The sequence below is a fragment of the Cavia porcellus genome, unplaced genomic scaffold (genome assembly GCF_034190915.1).
Source record: "Cavia porcellus strain 051 isolate PalLab524CR breed Dunkin Hartley unplaced genomic scaffold, mCavPor4.1 scaffold_9, whole genome shotgun sequence".
In the NCBI taxonomy this organism is placed as follows: Eukaryota; Metazoa; Chordata; class Mammalia; order Rodentia; family Caviidae; genus Cavia; species Cavia porcellus.
Window position 1 is genome coordinate 67,430,445 of NW_026947492.1, and position 16,204 is coordinate 67,446,648.

The following is a 16,204-nucleotide window of genomic DNA, read 5'->3' on the forward strand; positions in this document are numbered from 1 at the left end:
GCCTAAATCAAAGTTGCTGGACTTCCATCCTAGTTTCACATCGCTCAGGCTAAGAGGTGCCCTCCCAGCCCTAAATCTGATCGTTCTGAGTGGTCATCTCATCTTCTGTCGCCTACCCTTCTCCGCCTCACAAAGGTCGCGCAGCCACAGTTAACAGGCTAAGTCATGTTTTGTTATCCACTTTGGTTCCTAATTTCTTACGTTCTATTAATGATCATTTTTACAGCAGGACTTTTTAACAGTATTGCCTACAGACTCCAACGTCATGCATACCAGAGACAAGCCTTACCAACCTACCGTCTTAACTTTTATGCTTTCAGATGGGGGAGTAATCACCTCTCATAACTCCACTCCTCCTAACCCCATGTTTAATTTTCAGAATTCTGCCTCACCGTGGAAATGTTTATACCTCAACATGGTCCTGATAGAATGATATGTCTAAATCAAAGGCACCTTTCCTTCTACCTCACCTGGGTCCTTAAATATGACAGTGCCATGTCTCCTCATAACATTTTGTCTCTTTGTTTTTCCGGTCTGACATATGTGCATTCACCAGTGAAGTTGTCCTGGCTAAAACACCTGGCAGCAGCATCTACCTGGGCATCAACCTTCATCCCGTCGACTCCCCTAGGCTCCAGTACAGCGCCCTTTGCCAGCAGGAAGTAGTTAAAGAGAGAAATCTTCGCCCCTTTTCATAATAATAATCATAAGACGGGATATGAAAGGTTTGGCCCAGACAGGACACTGTAGCCAGGAAACCCACAACTGGAAGCAGGAAGCCCCATCTTGCCCTGCCCCTAGGAAGTTACCTGTGATGCCATCTTCCCGCCCCTGGGAATTTACATATGGCACCAAACCTAGGACCAATGGGCTACCTGTGTATCCCTAATGCCCGCCTTAGGTTCCACCCCAAACCAAGGCTATTTACAGGCCCCCATGCCATGTATCCGCCGGAGAGACCGCCGGACGCCAGCGGTGGGGTGCCGGTCATCTCTCTCCGTGTTCTCAGAATAAAGGCCGCTTTTTATTTTATATTTCTCATCTTTTGTTAATATTTTTCATCTTTTGGAAATAACTCTATCATGCATGTGACTTTTTGAGACAGGGCTTCACTGTGCAATTTAGGCTGGCCTTGAACTCACTTTGTAATGCAGATCAGCCTTGAGCTTGAAGTGATCCTCCTACCTCAGCCTTCAGAGTGCTGGGATTACAGGCATGCACCACCAGGCCTGGTCATAAATGTTTTAAAAAATAGAATAAATATTTGGGCATGGATATTCAAGATTATCAAAGGACAGAATACTTCAGTATGTGGCTATTATAGTCATATAATTTACAATATATTTCATTTCAACTTTAGCCATTTCTTTAGGTATGTTAAATATCAGTGACAATTTTTATGCAAAGATAATATATCATCAAGTAAAAATTTTTATCAAAATGTTATTTTCTCAAAACCGTATGTACAAAAGAAAAAAATTTGTAAAAACTCATGGGAAATCCTTGGAAGCAAAGATACAAGTGAAATGCAAAGCCAAAATAAAATATAATGAAAATAATATAAATTCACAATAATATATTTCCTTGACTTTCATAATTCACCACCATATGTATAGTTGTCCATTTACTCACCACACTTCTTTCTGCTTAACTATGCTTCCTCCTTTCTCAAGTACATAGTGCAACACACATTTTAGTGAGAGTCTCTAAGTGTTATCTCTTCCTCAAGTCTTTGTTATTTTACCCTTTTTCTGATTCTTTTGAAGGCATTGTCCTACTCCTCTGGAATATATTACTGATGGAATGCAGATTGCTGTTGTCCAAATTACCATGAATTTGTAGTTCATTATTTTTTCAGACTACTAATAAATCTTATGATTTTCTTTGCATAAATTTCACAATGGTTAAGTCACAAAAATCAGACAGAATCTGATTTGAATCTGTTCAAATGTTACTCTAGAGAGGCAAAGCTATGGTGGCAGTGATGATCTGTCACTCATGTTTCTGAACTTTCCCTCCTGACCGTCACAGGCACACAAAATTGAGCCACAGGTGTACAGATGAAGGCACAGAGAAATTACTTGATAAAAACAAATTATAGGTCTGGGGATTTAGCTCAACACATAAGTGCCTGCCTGACAAGTGTGAGGTCCTGAGTTTGAACCCTGATACAAAAAAAAAAAAAAAAAAAAAAAAATCAAAAAACAAAAACACCAAAATCCTCTCCCCAAAACTCAAATTGTACCTAATAACTTCATGCTCAAGCTAAAAACGTAAGCAGTCAATATCTTCTATCATTTACTGGATTCTAGTAAATGCATTATTGTATGTTTGTGAATATTCACTTATTTCACAATTTTTTTAGAACTCATTATCATAAAAACCCAATCGATCAATAGTTTAGCACACAAATACAAATAATTGGCTGATGATCAGATGTACAATGATTTGAAATATAGTTACTTTGAAGTTGTAGTTTTCCCATAATTTCACAGTTTTTTCATATATTTCAATTATATCTTAGAAACAACTCTTCACAGATTCAGATACCAAAATGGTTAGTGTCACTCTTCTTATCTTTTACAACAAATTTGTATTAGCCAAAACTCATGTGGGATATTGAGACTCCTAAGGCAAGATTTATAATTACAACAGAGACTTTGTGTTCCATACAATGAATCTATTTGTTTTCATATAAGTGCTGGAAAGATTTTAGTAAAACAGAAAGGTAGAGTAGTAACTTTCAAATATTATCTTTCTACTTATTTACCTACCACATTTTATACTATCTTATTGTGGGAGATGATCACAGAGTGCCTTTCTGGTTTGATAATAAACATATAGGGAAACATGAGATAGACAATTATACTTTTCCTTTTAATGTTTGTATTGCTACATGTTTGCAATACATGCATTTTACAGTCATCTTGGGGAGTAGGTATATGTGCATAACACAGATTGTTTCTTTTTTTAATTCCTTCTCTCCCCACCTCCCACCTTATCTCCTTTTTCCTTTTTTCATTCTTGTTTATATTTTTAAAGTTAGTACATATGTATGGCATGTCATATTTTCAGTCATTGTGATTATTGGAGATCATATGTAAAATACTTAAAGCTATACATGCAGGAAATGATTTTTTTTATTCTTGTTTTTATTTTTTAAATAGAACCTCTATTGGGTAAGAAATAGGTTCATATTCTAAATTGGAATAGCAAAACATGGGGCATGGAAGAACATAGAACTTCTTCAGAAACCTTCATTTACTTGGAGCAGCTGTGCTCAGTGTGTTCAGAGGAAACGTGCTTAGTTAAATTCACTTATGTATCCCTATAGAGTTTTCAAATCTCTAACCCCTTTTTCTTGCCTTCGCTGCTTAAAGTGTGGAGAAAGGATGAACTTTATAATTCTTGCGCACCAAGAGTGAAGAAAATAGATGTGTATGTGCTTGTACCAGTTAACACAAGGAATAGTACAAACTTAAACTAATTAAAAAGATGCAAAAAGATAAAATACACATGTGGAGGCAGAAGAGTATAAAATGTTATTAAATTGCAATCATTGACACTGCATTACTGACAAATCAGTAAAAAAAGAGCACAGAAAAATAATTTGCTCCACTAGTTTTAAAAAATTAATTTGACCACGTGAAAATTCATTGTCAGATTCAAACTATAATGATACAAGGAATGCATCTTACATTTACACACTATTTAATTCTACCAGTTACCTCCTGATCAATTCTTTACATATTTTAATTTAATAATTCTTTATGCAGACTTGAGGAGACTTATAATATCAATACCCTTATTTTATAAGTGAGGGAAACTGAAGCAGAGTAATTAGTTGGCTTTCCCATATTCATAGAGATAATTAAAGTGAAACCTACATTTGAATCTAGGATGTCTAACACTACATTTACATGCTAAACTACTAAGCTATGTGTCCGTACTCTATGCTACGATATATTAATGTGACAAGCACCACCTAAACGCACAAAAGATGTGAGAAGGAAGATATTGTGTGGAGGTATCTTGTTTTGGTTTACGCAGTTCTACCTGAAACCACTTTACTCCCTAGGATCTCCTAGGATTACCAAGTAAACACACATCTGATTATGTCAAACATCTTTTAGCCTTCTTGAAGATACTTGCCAAAGCTTAGAATATCTGAAAAATATTAAAAATACAGGATGTTCAGGTCTACTCTAAAACATTGGATTCAAAATTTCTGTGGAGGATCCTATTTGCCATCCAATACTCTTCCTTGGTTTTCATGATTCCAGGTCCATGGTCCATGCTTGAAGAAGCAACAAACTCAGGGAATTCTCTATGCTCAGCTACTATAGAATTCTTAAAGCTTTACTAGGACTTCTAATTTTTAGTTTAATCTATGACAAAGGCATCTGACTAATCAAAAACTCAAAATTTTCTTGAACTTCAAATAGGCTTGAGATTGTCTCTAATGTAAAAAGTAAGGAGAGACAGGCACGTATAAAAAAAGATAGAACATGACCCCTTAATTACTAGGGAAAGATGCCAACCTAGCTAAAAGGATCTGCTTAAACTTTAAAACAAAACCTTTAAATCAAGTGTGGGCTTGCACGAGAATGCAGAATCCCTGTGACACATGAATTACAGATACATGGCACAAGTTTTTCTCCTACACATCTACCAATGTGAGTTACTGGGGACAAGACAAGAGTGTGCAGAAAGCATCCATCCTTCTTCCACCTGACTGGAAAAACAGGAAGAGCAGCCACTGTAGAATGGGAACTCCCCTCACAAAGTCATTTCTCCCTTTTCTTCCTTTCCTCTCGTGCTGGAGAAGAGTCTAGGTGAAGATCCACTGCTGCTGAAAGAAAGCAGCAGAGATCAACCCCACAACCATGATATAAGGCAGGATCAGCAGAAGCACACAGAGCTGGAGAAGGGCTGTACTACTAGGAAGGCTCCACCTTTAAAATACAAAACACTGCACATGAAAAAGGCAGCCCCTGAGTCAGCACAATAAAAGAAGGACCAGCCCCAGCTTCCAGTCCATGACAAGCTGGAAGTATGAGTCCGTGGTAATTCATTTTTGCTTATAATTAATGGATTAGGCTCCCATTGAAATCCAAGTTCATGAGTCAGTGTTAATTGACACAAATTCCTTCTAAGAACTTGCATCATCCTATTTTCTATTTTAATAACAAAAATTAGAAAATTTTCTTAGTGTGCAGTCTGTGGATGTGACTTCCATGGGTGCAATAAAGAGAGTACCCTGAAGCTAATCTCTTCTTACAGTTTTAAATACATGTTTACAACTTAAGATCTATGAGAAGTCCTACAATGCCAGTTTTGTTAGAATGCTACATTTCTCTGGAAGTACACAAATACTCTTTCCTTTGAATCTTTTCCTAATATAGTGTCAAAAAGGACCTTGATAATTCTGAGTGGTATAGTGCAGAGCTAGGGATCCATTAAAGTGACAAACAATAAACCAAAAATGTCCCTCTAGATTTCGCATATTATACAGACTTCTCACATTCTTACACTTCATCTAGAGATGATTTCTTTAAAGATGTATAGAAAACACTGGAACTTAAGTAACAGCAAGTTTGACTTCTTTAAGTCATTATGAAGTAAACAGCAGAGCAAACCTTTTATTTATTTGTTTTGGGACCAAGAATCAAACTCATGACCTTGCATTTGCCAGGCAGGCTCTTGGGCTGCTGAGATAAATCTCCAGCCTGAGCATAGTTTTACAATAAAGAAGAAAAACCTACCTATCTTGACAAGTTGGTTTTTTCCCAACTTTTTCATGAGGAATTTTTTGTATACAATAATGATTGCAATGTACTGATTTTATATATTTTTCTATTAACAAACTCAAAGGTGATACTCTCTTTGATGATGCAGCTAGGCAAATGAAAATGCTCTGGTGTTGATTATTTGGATTAGCACAGTCTTGACCTGAAATATTTGTTTAAACTTAAAGTATTTAAGAATTTACAGTTTTTATTTGTTTGGTATTCTCTGGATTTAGCTGGATTTTGTGCTAAGTTATGTACAACCACAATGTGCTCAGTCAAAATGGAAATAAGTACTATTGTTCTTGCACATTAGAGAGCTGCATACCAGTGCTTCCATCTGCACAGGAGATTGAGTCAGGAGGGTCACACATTCCAGAATAGCATGAACAGTTTAGTAAACTCTGTTTCAAAAGAAAATATTTTTATAACATTAGAGATGCAACTTAGTGGTGGTACAATTCCCTACCAAGTTTTAGATCCTGGGATCAATCTCAAGTACAAAAAATAAAACTAAATGATTGCAAATCAATGAAAAAATATAAAATAATTTGTATATTATGTAGACCTATCTTTTCATTTCTTTCTTTCTTTCTTTCTTTCTTTTTTTAATTTGTTTTGATTGCTTGTTTGTTTGGTCCCAGCGACCAAACTTACAACTTTGCTCTTACAACCAGGCAGGTGTTAGTGCCACTGAGCTAAGTCTCTGGCTATTTTTTCATTCCTGAGTCCAAAAAAAAAAACAAAAAACACTAAATCAAACAATAATGACTGATGTACTTCCCCAAAGACAGGCCTCATTCCTTCCAAATGTTCTTTCCATTTTGCACACAGAAAATTTTCACCTCTTCTCTCTTAAATATTATTTTTCAAATTTATGAAGTTATGTTTCTTTAATACTTGTTGTCTAATATGTTTATTTCTCATACCATAAATCACAAGACTCAGAGCAGGTGGACTTGCTAGATAAAAACTGGCAAGAAAGATGTGAAATATTTTGGCCAACCCTATGAGTCAGGAAGCAGAAAATCCCAGGAGTGTAAAATGTCAACACAACACAGACATGAGATCCACAAGTGCTGAGTGCTTTCAGATGGACATTGTCTTAGTTACTTTATGCTCATTGCTGAGACAAAATACCTGATGCCCAAGTTGGGAAAGGAAAGGTTTATTTCTTACAGTTTTTGGAGGTTTCAGTCCACACTCAGTTGGCTCCAAGACAGGTGGGCATGGCTGGACCACCATTCATGGCCGCTGCAAACAGCTAGCTCAAACCCACAAAGAGAAAGACACACCTTCTTCCTGCAGTAACATCACATCCTGGCTCCACCCCTATGTGGGTGGAACACTGACACCATCAATCCAAGCACTATACAATGAGCCATCACAAATGAACAATGCAAACTCATGAGTCCCGGGGGATACAAACATAAACCATGACAGATATCAACAGAAGAGAGCTGCAACACAGCACAGAGAGTCTGGACTCAGGAAATGATAAGGGTTATTATGCTAAGCATCAGTGCATTAATGGCACCTAAGCCATGCACGATATTCACCTTAATGCTCACACAAGATAGCAAGCAGTGCCCATATGCTCTCTGTATGTGTGGCATAATTTAATGTCCACAAAATGGTTATCATAGGATAAGTAGGAAAAATTTCATGTGAAAAGACAAGAGTCTAAATAGGAGCACACGTGCAGTAACAAATGCAACCTCGTTTGTCAACCCCCATGTGTGACAAAGAGAGTTACGTTTGGCCACATAGCGGTCATAAGCCATGGTTAGAAGCCCAGCTGACTTCATGCCAGTGCACAGGTAGGTAAAGAACATTTGGATGAGGCATCGCTCAAAGGAGATTTGTCTCAGGTCAAGGCAAATGATGCTGTGCATCTTGGCAATGGTGGGTGTGGACAGACCCAAGTCAGTACGTGACAAAATGTACAGGAACTAGAACATGCTGTGATGGACAGCACGTTTAGTGTGTATCACATACAGGAGACTTGTATTTCCAAGTACAGCTCTCAGAATCACAGCAAAGAGAAGAAAATCAGAGATGCATATTATCCAGTCCAGGGATCCCCAGATGAAGGACTGAGTGAGGGTGAGGTAGGGTGGTGTTAAGTGAGGCCATTCTTCCCAGATCTCTTTATACCAAAGTAAATCATGGATGAGAAAACACTCATTCCTCAAGTGGTGTCATCCTTGTTTAGTGTACAGAGAAAAATGCAAGAATTGGAGGAGCTTCTGTCATATTTTCACACTGCTTCTCCATCGAGATATGGAAACACATAAAATTAAATCATAAAATATTCCATAATGATTTCAATGTATTGCATCACATTCTTTCAATTAGAATCAATATTATTTTTCAATGAACATTTTAATATTTAACACTTGTTTGGCAAGAGCTATGCTGAGATTGCTTATAAAAGATGATCCAGAGAATGATTCTTTCCTGATGAAAGCTTTAAATTACTTGTGTATTTTTAGCATTGATGTTTGTACTAATTGTGTTTGTCAGTGTTTTGAATTAATATTACTAATATTAATTATTTGTGTGCTACTTTAGACTGGAAAATATTGAGAAAATTTTGTATTATTTTATAAAAAATAATTTTGTTTATGGGCATATATGTTACAAAGGAAATTATTTTAGTGTGATAAAATCACTGTAAATATACATGAGCTACATAGCTGACATAAGCATATAAAATTACCTTTTCAGGAAAAACTCATTACTACATGCAATTAGAATTTTCAAAACCAATTTTGTATGTGTGTGGACAATCATGTACTCCTGGTGACTTTTCTAAAACTCATTCGAGAAAAACACATAGTATGTGTATTGATAATTTGCATATAATGAAATTCATTAGCTTATAAATTCAGTGATTTTTATGTTATTCCTAGGGTTGTGAGTCATTAAAATATATGATTTCATATTGTCATTATCTTTAAAAGAAATCCTATTTTCATTGGCAATAATTTCTATCCACAGATCCAATGACAACCTTCAGTAGGTATTTGGTCCCCATGGACTACCCTCTTCTGGATATTTCATACAAATGAAATCATATAGTATGTGGCTTTGGAATCTCAGTCTGCTGTGGTCTATATCATATCCCCATCCTGTTGCCATGACTGACTATAAGCTGGTGCTGATCTGGCATGGAGAGAACACATTGTTATTTTTGTTGTTGTTGTTTTTATATTGTATATCCAAGCATTATTTATTTGATCAAAATAAAATACACATTACATTGTTTACACATCTGTATTTTTATGATGTGCCAGCATTTTGCATGCTGTGTGAGACATTTGTTTCAAATGAATCTGAAAAATTCTCTATTTTGTTCCCTATCTTCTCTCTTGTAATCTCCCATCCTATGAGGACATTTTTACTTGTTGCTGTAAAGTTTGTTTCTCAGACACTTATTTGTATGGAAAAAATCTGGGAATAACATGAGATCGTCATGCATAGGGGGAGATGGCAAAGCAGAATTTGACTAATGTCATAGCGAACAGCATAGAAGTGAGAGCAGAGATGTTCCAGGAGATGGCAGTGAATCTATGTCCCCACTTACCAGAAGTAAACTTAGAAGCTGACATATGTAATAAATTATCAGAGTTTAAAGACATCCAACACAATCACAAGCTAAAATTACCATACAGGATGACAATCAGTTGGCTATGTATTTTACATGTATCTGAGACTCAAAGACCCGTGTGTACTTTCTTACTCTGTTCTTGCTATAGGGCTATTCGCATAGTCATCCAACGGGGATTAGTAAATACCAAAATCACAAAGTTGACACAAATAGGGAGGGAGGAAAAGTCATAGCTGTGCTAGGTTTCCCAGAGTTTTAAACTGGGGGTAATGATAAGGGAGGTTCTGAAAAGAAGTTCAAATGTAACTTGGAGATATCACTTGCTGGTTGGCTATTCAGCTATCTTTCTAAAGAAAGGAGTGTTCAAAGGTACCCTCAACTAGCACCATCTTCTTAATTTTCCATTGTTTACCTTAATGTTTTCATGGAAAATTAACATTATATTTTGTAACAGCATTTAATGGCTTTTTAGGATGAAATAGCATTCTGTCATATGAACAAAAATCATTTTGTTTATCCATTTATGAGTAAATAGACATCTGAGTTTTCCCTCACCTTTATAGTATTCTAAGTAAGTTCCATTTGTGTAACATGTTTTAAATTTTGTTGGTGTGTAACTCAAATTACAAATACTAGGCTAGAAGGTATTTAACTTTACATTTTCCATAGTGGATAAACCATTTCACAATCACATCATCACTGAAGATTCCAGTTCTCTGCATTGCCAACAATGCTAATTATTACCTATTATTTTAAAAATATCACTGATTTGAAATAATACTACAAAGCTAATGTGATAAAATCAGCATAGTGCTAGCAAAAAAAAAAGACAGAATTGGGGATCAGCAGAGCAGAAAATGCAGATGAAACTACAAAGACACTCAGCCATCTTATCCTTGACAAAGGTGCCAAACATATCTACAGGAAGAAAGACAGTCTCCTTGAATATATACTGTTGGAAAAACTGGCTTTCACCATACTAAAGACTGAAACTAAACCCACCCATGCCTATCATCATGTACTAACCTAAAAGCCAAAATTTACCACAGATCTAAATATTAAAACACAAACACTAAATCTATTGGAAAAGAAAAAAAAAGTAGAAATTTTTAATACATAAATGTAGATAGAGACATTAAGAACAAAACCCAGACCACAATAGGAAATACTATGAAGAATCAACAAATGGGCTCTCATTGTGCTAGAAAGCTTTTGTACAACAAAAGAAATCATCAACATAGGGAAAAGACAACCCACAGGGTGAGAAAAATTGCACTCAGCCATCGCTCTGACAAAGGACTTATGTCTAAAGCATGTAAAGAATTGAAAAAAAGTTAGGCATCTCAAATTTAAAGACTGAATCAAAAAATGAGAACCTGAGATGAATATATACTTTTCAGATGAAGAAATACAAATGGTAAATAAATATATGAAAAATGTTCAGCATCATTGGTCATTTGAAAGATGCAAATTAAAATAACCTGAGATTACATCTCACTTCAGAAAGAATGGCTACCATCAAGAAATCAACCAATAACAAATGTTGTAAGTAGGGCTGCAGGGAAAAAGGAACACTACCCTACTGTTGGTGGGAGCCTAGACTGGTGCAACCACTGTGGATAGCAGTATGGAGATTCCTTTTTTAAAAAATCTATGGTTAGAAGGCCAGTTAACCCAGCTGTTCACCTCTTGGGTATCTCCCCAGAATAGTTAAAAATATCGTATCATAGTGATATATGTGCACCTATGTTTATAGCAGCACAATTTATAACAGGAAAATCTTAGAAACAACCCAAATGCTCATCAACTGAGGAATGGATAAAAAGATATGCTTAAAATATATATAATGGAGTACTACTCTGCTGTAAAGAAGAATGGAGACTTTAATAGGTACATGGATGCAATTTGAGGCCTTATTCATAAGTGAAATAAATCAGACCCATATGTGTAAATACTGCATTGTCTCACTACTGTGAGAAGCTTAACAAAGTAAATAAAATCCAAAATGTATGATAGATATTATAAATTAGGAGGAAAGTGTTTAAAAGAGAAAGTAAAGGAAAGTGTGAGGAACCATCACAGACTCCAACAGCATAGAGTCCTGGGACCATAAGGTGACCCGCTGTACACCTCCTCCCTTTTTACTACTGTGTATCCTTGTCAAGGTTGGTTGCTTTTGTCCTGGGACTTGTTCCAGCAAACTGTTAAAACATGTTGGATTACTATGGAGTTCTGGGAGTGCAGACCATGCCTCCTTGAGGGCAACAAGAAGCATACCGGATATTTGCACTATTGTGGCACCCAGATAGAAATACTGAGAATAAAGTGGCAGAAAGAAAATTCTAACAAGTGGCTGAGGCTCGTGAGGTATCATCAGATGCTAAAAGAATGGGCCATCTATGCAAATATGGCAAAGAAGGTGTAAATGGTGGTGGAGGAGGTAAAAGTCACTTCCGCATCCATTGAACTCTGGGTTCAAATTCTGGATCCCAGATGAAGTCTTCAGGGAGTTGTTTAGTGGATGGGACCCATTTTTATTAATTTTCTTTGAAGACCCATTTGAAGAAGTTTTGGGAACCAAAGAAGACCCCGAGGAAGCAGAAGTCTTGATACAGGCTCTTTTTTCTCTGTCTTCAGTGGATTTCCATCCTTTGGAGCTGAATTTTATTCATTTGATGCAGGATTTACTTCATTTGGGTCCCTAGGTCATGGGGGCCTCACTTCTTTTTCATCCACATGATTTGGCAGCAAGGAGATGGGTAACCTCAAATTTATATCAACTTCTACTAAAGTCATTAATGGTACAAAAATTACCACAAAAAGAATTGTTACAAACAATCAAGAAAGAACAGAGGTTGACAGAGATGGACAGTCAAGGTCCTTAACAGGAAATTGTAAGGAGTAGCTGCTATGCTTGGATAGCAGGTAATTCAACGAACGTATTTAACAGAAATGTTAGACTGGAGCACCATTTGAAGATTAAACAGGAACATTTTTTAAATATTTCAGTTAACTCAACTTTCAATATAACTACACTTAAAGTATTTATAAACATCTCAGAAGGAGCCCCTCTTTATCATAGACATTTGAGTTTATTGTTGGGATCACACAAACAGGATCATTTTTTGTCTTGAAAATTGTTGTAATCTCTATCTATATGCACTTTGATTTCTTATTAAACATGATCTAAGGTCAGTCTCGACATTTGAGTAGAATTAGGACAAAATTGCACTGTAACACCAGTATGGCTGTGCTGCGCATAGTTTTTGAAACATCAGTGGAGAAGTGTCAATCTACTGTGAAGCTGACACTGCCAGAATGAGTCTTCCACAGAATTTTTTTTCAATATATGGTAATGAAAGATATTAATGCATCAATACTAACACATTTCTGGTTTGACATGTTAGGGATATTTGCTTGTTGTACATGGAAAGTTCTGACATTTGTTTAAATGCGTAATGTTAAACTGAGGTTTACAAAGCTGTAAACTAGATCTTTGTCTGTTGCTTTAAAAAAGAAAAGAAAAAGCTAGTAAGGTATCTCCATCATCTCATGTAAGCAGAAGCCACACAAGTGTGGGGATTTAGGAGAGCAGAATCATCTTTGAATTTGACATGAAATGATGATTCTTTAGTTTCTAAATCAGTTAGTAACTTGAATTGAACATTGGCGGTAATAAGACAAAGAGTTAGGACGATATAGAGAAGGTTTTTAAGGCAAGCATATGAGTTTTTCTAGGGAAGTCAAACACCTTAGAAACAGAACACAAGAGTTTTATCTGATACTAAGCACACTGAGCACTTGCTCTCTTAACTGTTTGGTCCTCACTCCATAAATGATGGGGTTCAATGAAGGTGGAATAACCACATAGAGGTTTGCAATAAGAATATGAATGTAGAATGGAATGCTAGGCCCAAATCGGTGAGTGAGGAAGGAGAAGACTGACAGGATATAAAAACACAGAGAACGGCGATGTGAGAGCCATCTGTGCGGAGGGCTTTTCCCTGTGCATCCTGGGATGGCAGGTGGAAGACAGCACAGAGAATGGTGGTGGCAATAAGGACAAGAATCAGGTGGCAATAAGGACAAGATTCAGAAGAAACAGTGAGAGCATAACGAGTCCATAGATAGCATTTTCTGTGGATTGGCAACTGGTGTTCAACTTAAACATTAGCTGAACTGAATCAGCATGGTGCTGAGCATGGGTGGCAGAACCATTGCCAACATAAAAAGGAGACATGGACAGGAAGAGTAGTGCTGCGGGTTCTCCTAAGTGCCTAAGTGTTGTTGTTCATCGCCATTTGTTCTCCTGGAAGAGCTTGTCATGCTGGCTCCCCTGAGATGAACTCAACTGTTATCATCAGAGGAGCTTGGAACCTTGTTGCTGAGAATGGCTGCAGTTTACTTTGGTTGAGCTCTGGTGCTTACTTTGAGCATTGCTTCCTGTTTCAGGAGGGGAAAATGTGTCCTGTTAAATCTCCAGGAGAAGTTTGTCATGCTAGCTTCCTGATATGTACTTGGCAATTCTCATCTTCAGAGGAGCTTGTGACTTTATTGTTGCTGAGGATGGTTGTGGTACTTTTCAGGGAAGCCCTGAACATTATTTTGAGTGTTGCTTCTTGGCTCCAGTACAGAACATTCAGCCTGGTGACAAAAATACTTTGCCTTGCTGGTACAGACTTTCTAGCTTTCACCACTGTCATCTGGGCCTTCCCAGCACAGATCCATGAAATAGACTTGCATTGCTCAGTGTTGTGGGCTCTGGGTTTTCAGCCAAACTCATGCAAGTTATTGCCATGGAACCCAGACCCTTGGCTGGATTTTCTAGGTCTTTAGTGTTGTGGACAGATTTCTTGTACTTTATTTGTATTTGACTCCTTGGGTAACCATTGTAAATAATACTATAAATTTTGTGTCCTGTATTGTTTTGTTTTCCTTGCATCCCTGACTACAAATCATTGATACACATATTTCCACAGTATCACATTGCTATGCACATATGCTCACCATAGGAATGGACTATGGTATGAGCATGGCAAAAATATAGGCAGTAGATGAAATAGTTGTGGAAAATATGCACAAAACTGGACCAATTGTACTCGAGAATCCAATGCCTACCAGCACTCAAGATATCAAGATGATTGTATACTGTGGTGGAGCACAGATGGCCACATACCAGTGAAAATCAAGGCCATCAGGACTTCAGCCTCCATGACAGTGAAGGTATGGATCAAAAACATCTGAGCCACACAACCTCTGAAAGGTAACCTCAGGAGCTTCAAACCAGAAGATACCCATACTGTCATGCAGAAAGGTGGTAGAATGGGCGAAGCCATTTGTTGAAAGGATGGCCAGAAAGTAGAACACGGGCTCTCAGAGGGACTGCTCTGTCTTAAGGACTATCAAAATCGTGGCATTCTCCATTAAAGCCACAGGTAAATGGAACAGAAAGGCAGGGAGATCCAGTCATGGATCTTTTCCAGACCTGGGATTCCAAGGAGGAAAAATGCGGCTGGGTGAAATATGCTCCTTTTATCACAATACAACATTACCTGGTTATAGGGAAAATGAAATTCTTCCTGTCCTTGGGAAGTGCTCAATGAGGGAAAGAGACAGAGAGAGAGACACAGAGATAGACAGAAAGACACAGAGAGACAGAGACAGATCAGAGGAGGAGAGAGGAGTTACATAAGTTGCTACCTGGGAGTTTCAGCAGTGCTGGAGTCACTTTACTATGAAAATAAGTCTAATAATGAAGCTCATCACTTGAATGTTCCTTGTAATCATCTGAACTGTTTAGGACATGATTGGATCTCGAGTTTTCATTCTTCATGCTGATTGTCTTCTAATCCTGAAATGGAGGCTTGCAACAAAATTAATGCACATTTCTAATATTTAAACTTACCCATTAGTTTGGAAGGCAATGGAATTTGATTGAAATCTGGGACTCCAGTATTGTGAGAAACTCTGTAAGCACTAACAGAGTTGATGGAGCAAAGTGAATAGACCAGGAAGGAAGTTTAAAATGCTTTGTAGCAATTCATAATTAAAATACCTCACAAACCCTAGATACAGGCACTCCCATACTCAGAAATGTAAATTCTTCTAAGTCCTCATTGATCTACATAAACACATTGATAAAATCCCTGGGCCTGGTCCAATAGCTTCTCGCAACACTGAAGCACAAAATCATCAACAAGGCTGGATGCTCCCAGACAAGCACTGGTTCTTTGAGAATCCTGCCCTGGAGTGGAAATAGCGGTTGCTCCTGACAGATCAACTGCACAGAGGATCAGCTGGAAAGGGGTAAGATGAGCTAGTGATACAGTTCTGTTCACTAACCACATCACAAGAACATTCTCAGAATGTGTGCTACCTAAGCCAGGAAGCTGGTACTTAATTTTTCACTTCTCCAATCACTTCAATGTACTAGAAATGTAGGAATAACATAAACCTGAAGCCTCTGTTTGTTTTATATCTAGGAGATTCCTTTTGTAGTTCTGTTGGATAGCAGTGCTTTGATAGAGAAAGAATTAATATGTGTAGTAGTCTGAAGGAACAGAGAGTGATAATGAAAATAGCCTTCAAAGGGCTTCAAATGAGCCACGCTACTTAGAATGATAGAGAATTTTCCTATAGGCTGGAGCATAGACATTTTCAAAATAAAGCCTAAAGATTTATATTCATTCTTGGTAGTAGCTATAATTTCTAACCACATTTTTAAGTATCTCATTTTTCTTATCAGTAAGAAAATAAGACAATAACAATTAAATTTCCCATTTTTGAATGTGTTTGAGCACAG

At 37.1% G+C, this 16,204-nt stretch overlaps 2 pseudogenes; one reads left to right on the forward strand and one right to left on the reverse strand.

Moving 5' to 3' along the window:
- Positions 1 to 6,644: 6,644 nt before the first annotated feature.
- On the reverse strand, positions 6,645 to 7,925 carry LOC134477500 (olfactory receptor 52E1-like; annotated as a pseudogene).
- Positions 7,926 to 11,613: 3,688 nt separating this feature from the next.
- On the forward strand, positions 11,614 to 12,331 carry LOC101787913 (dnaJ homolog subfamily B member 6-like; annotated as a pseudogene).
- The last annotated feature ends 3,873 nt before the right edge of the window (positions 12,332 to 16,204 follow it).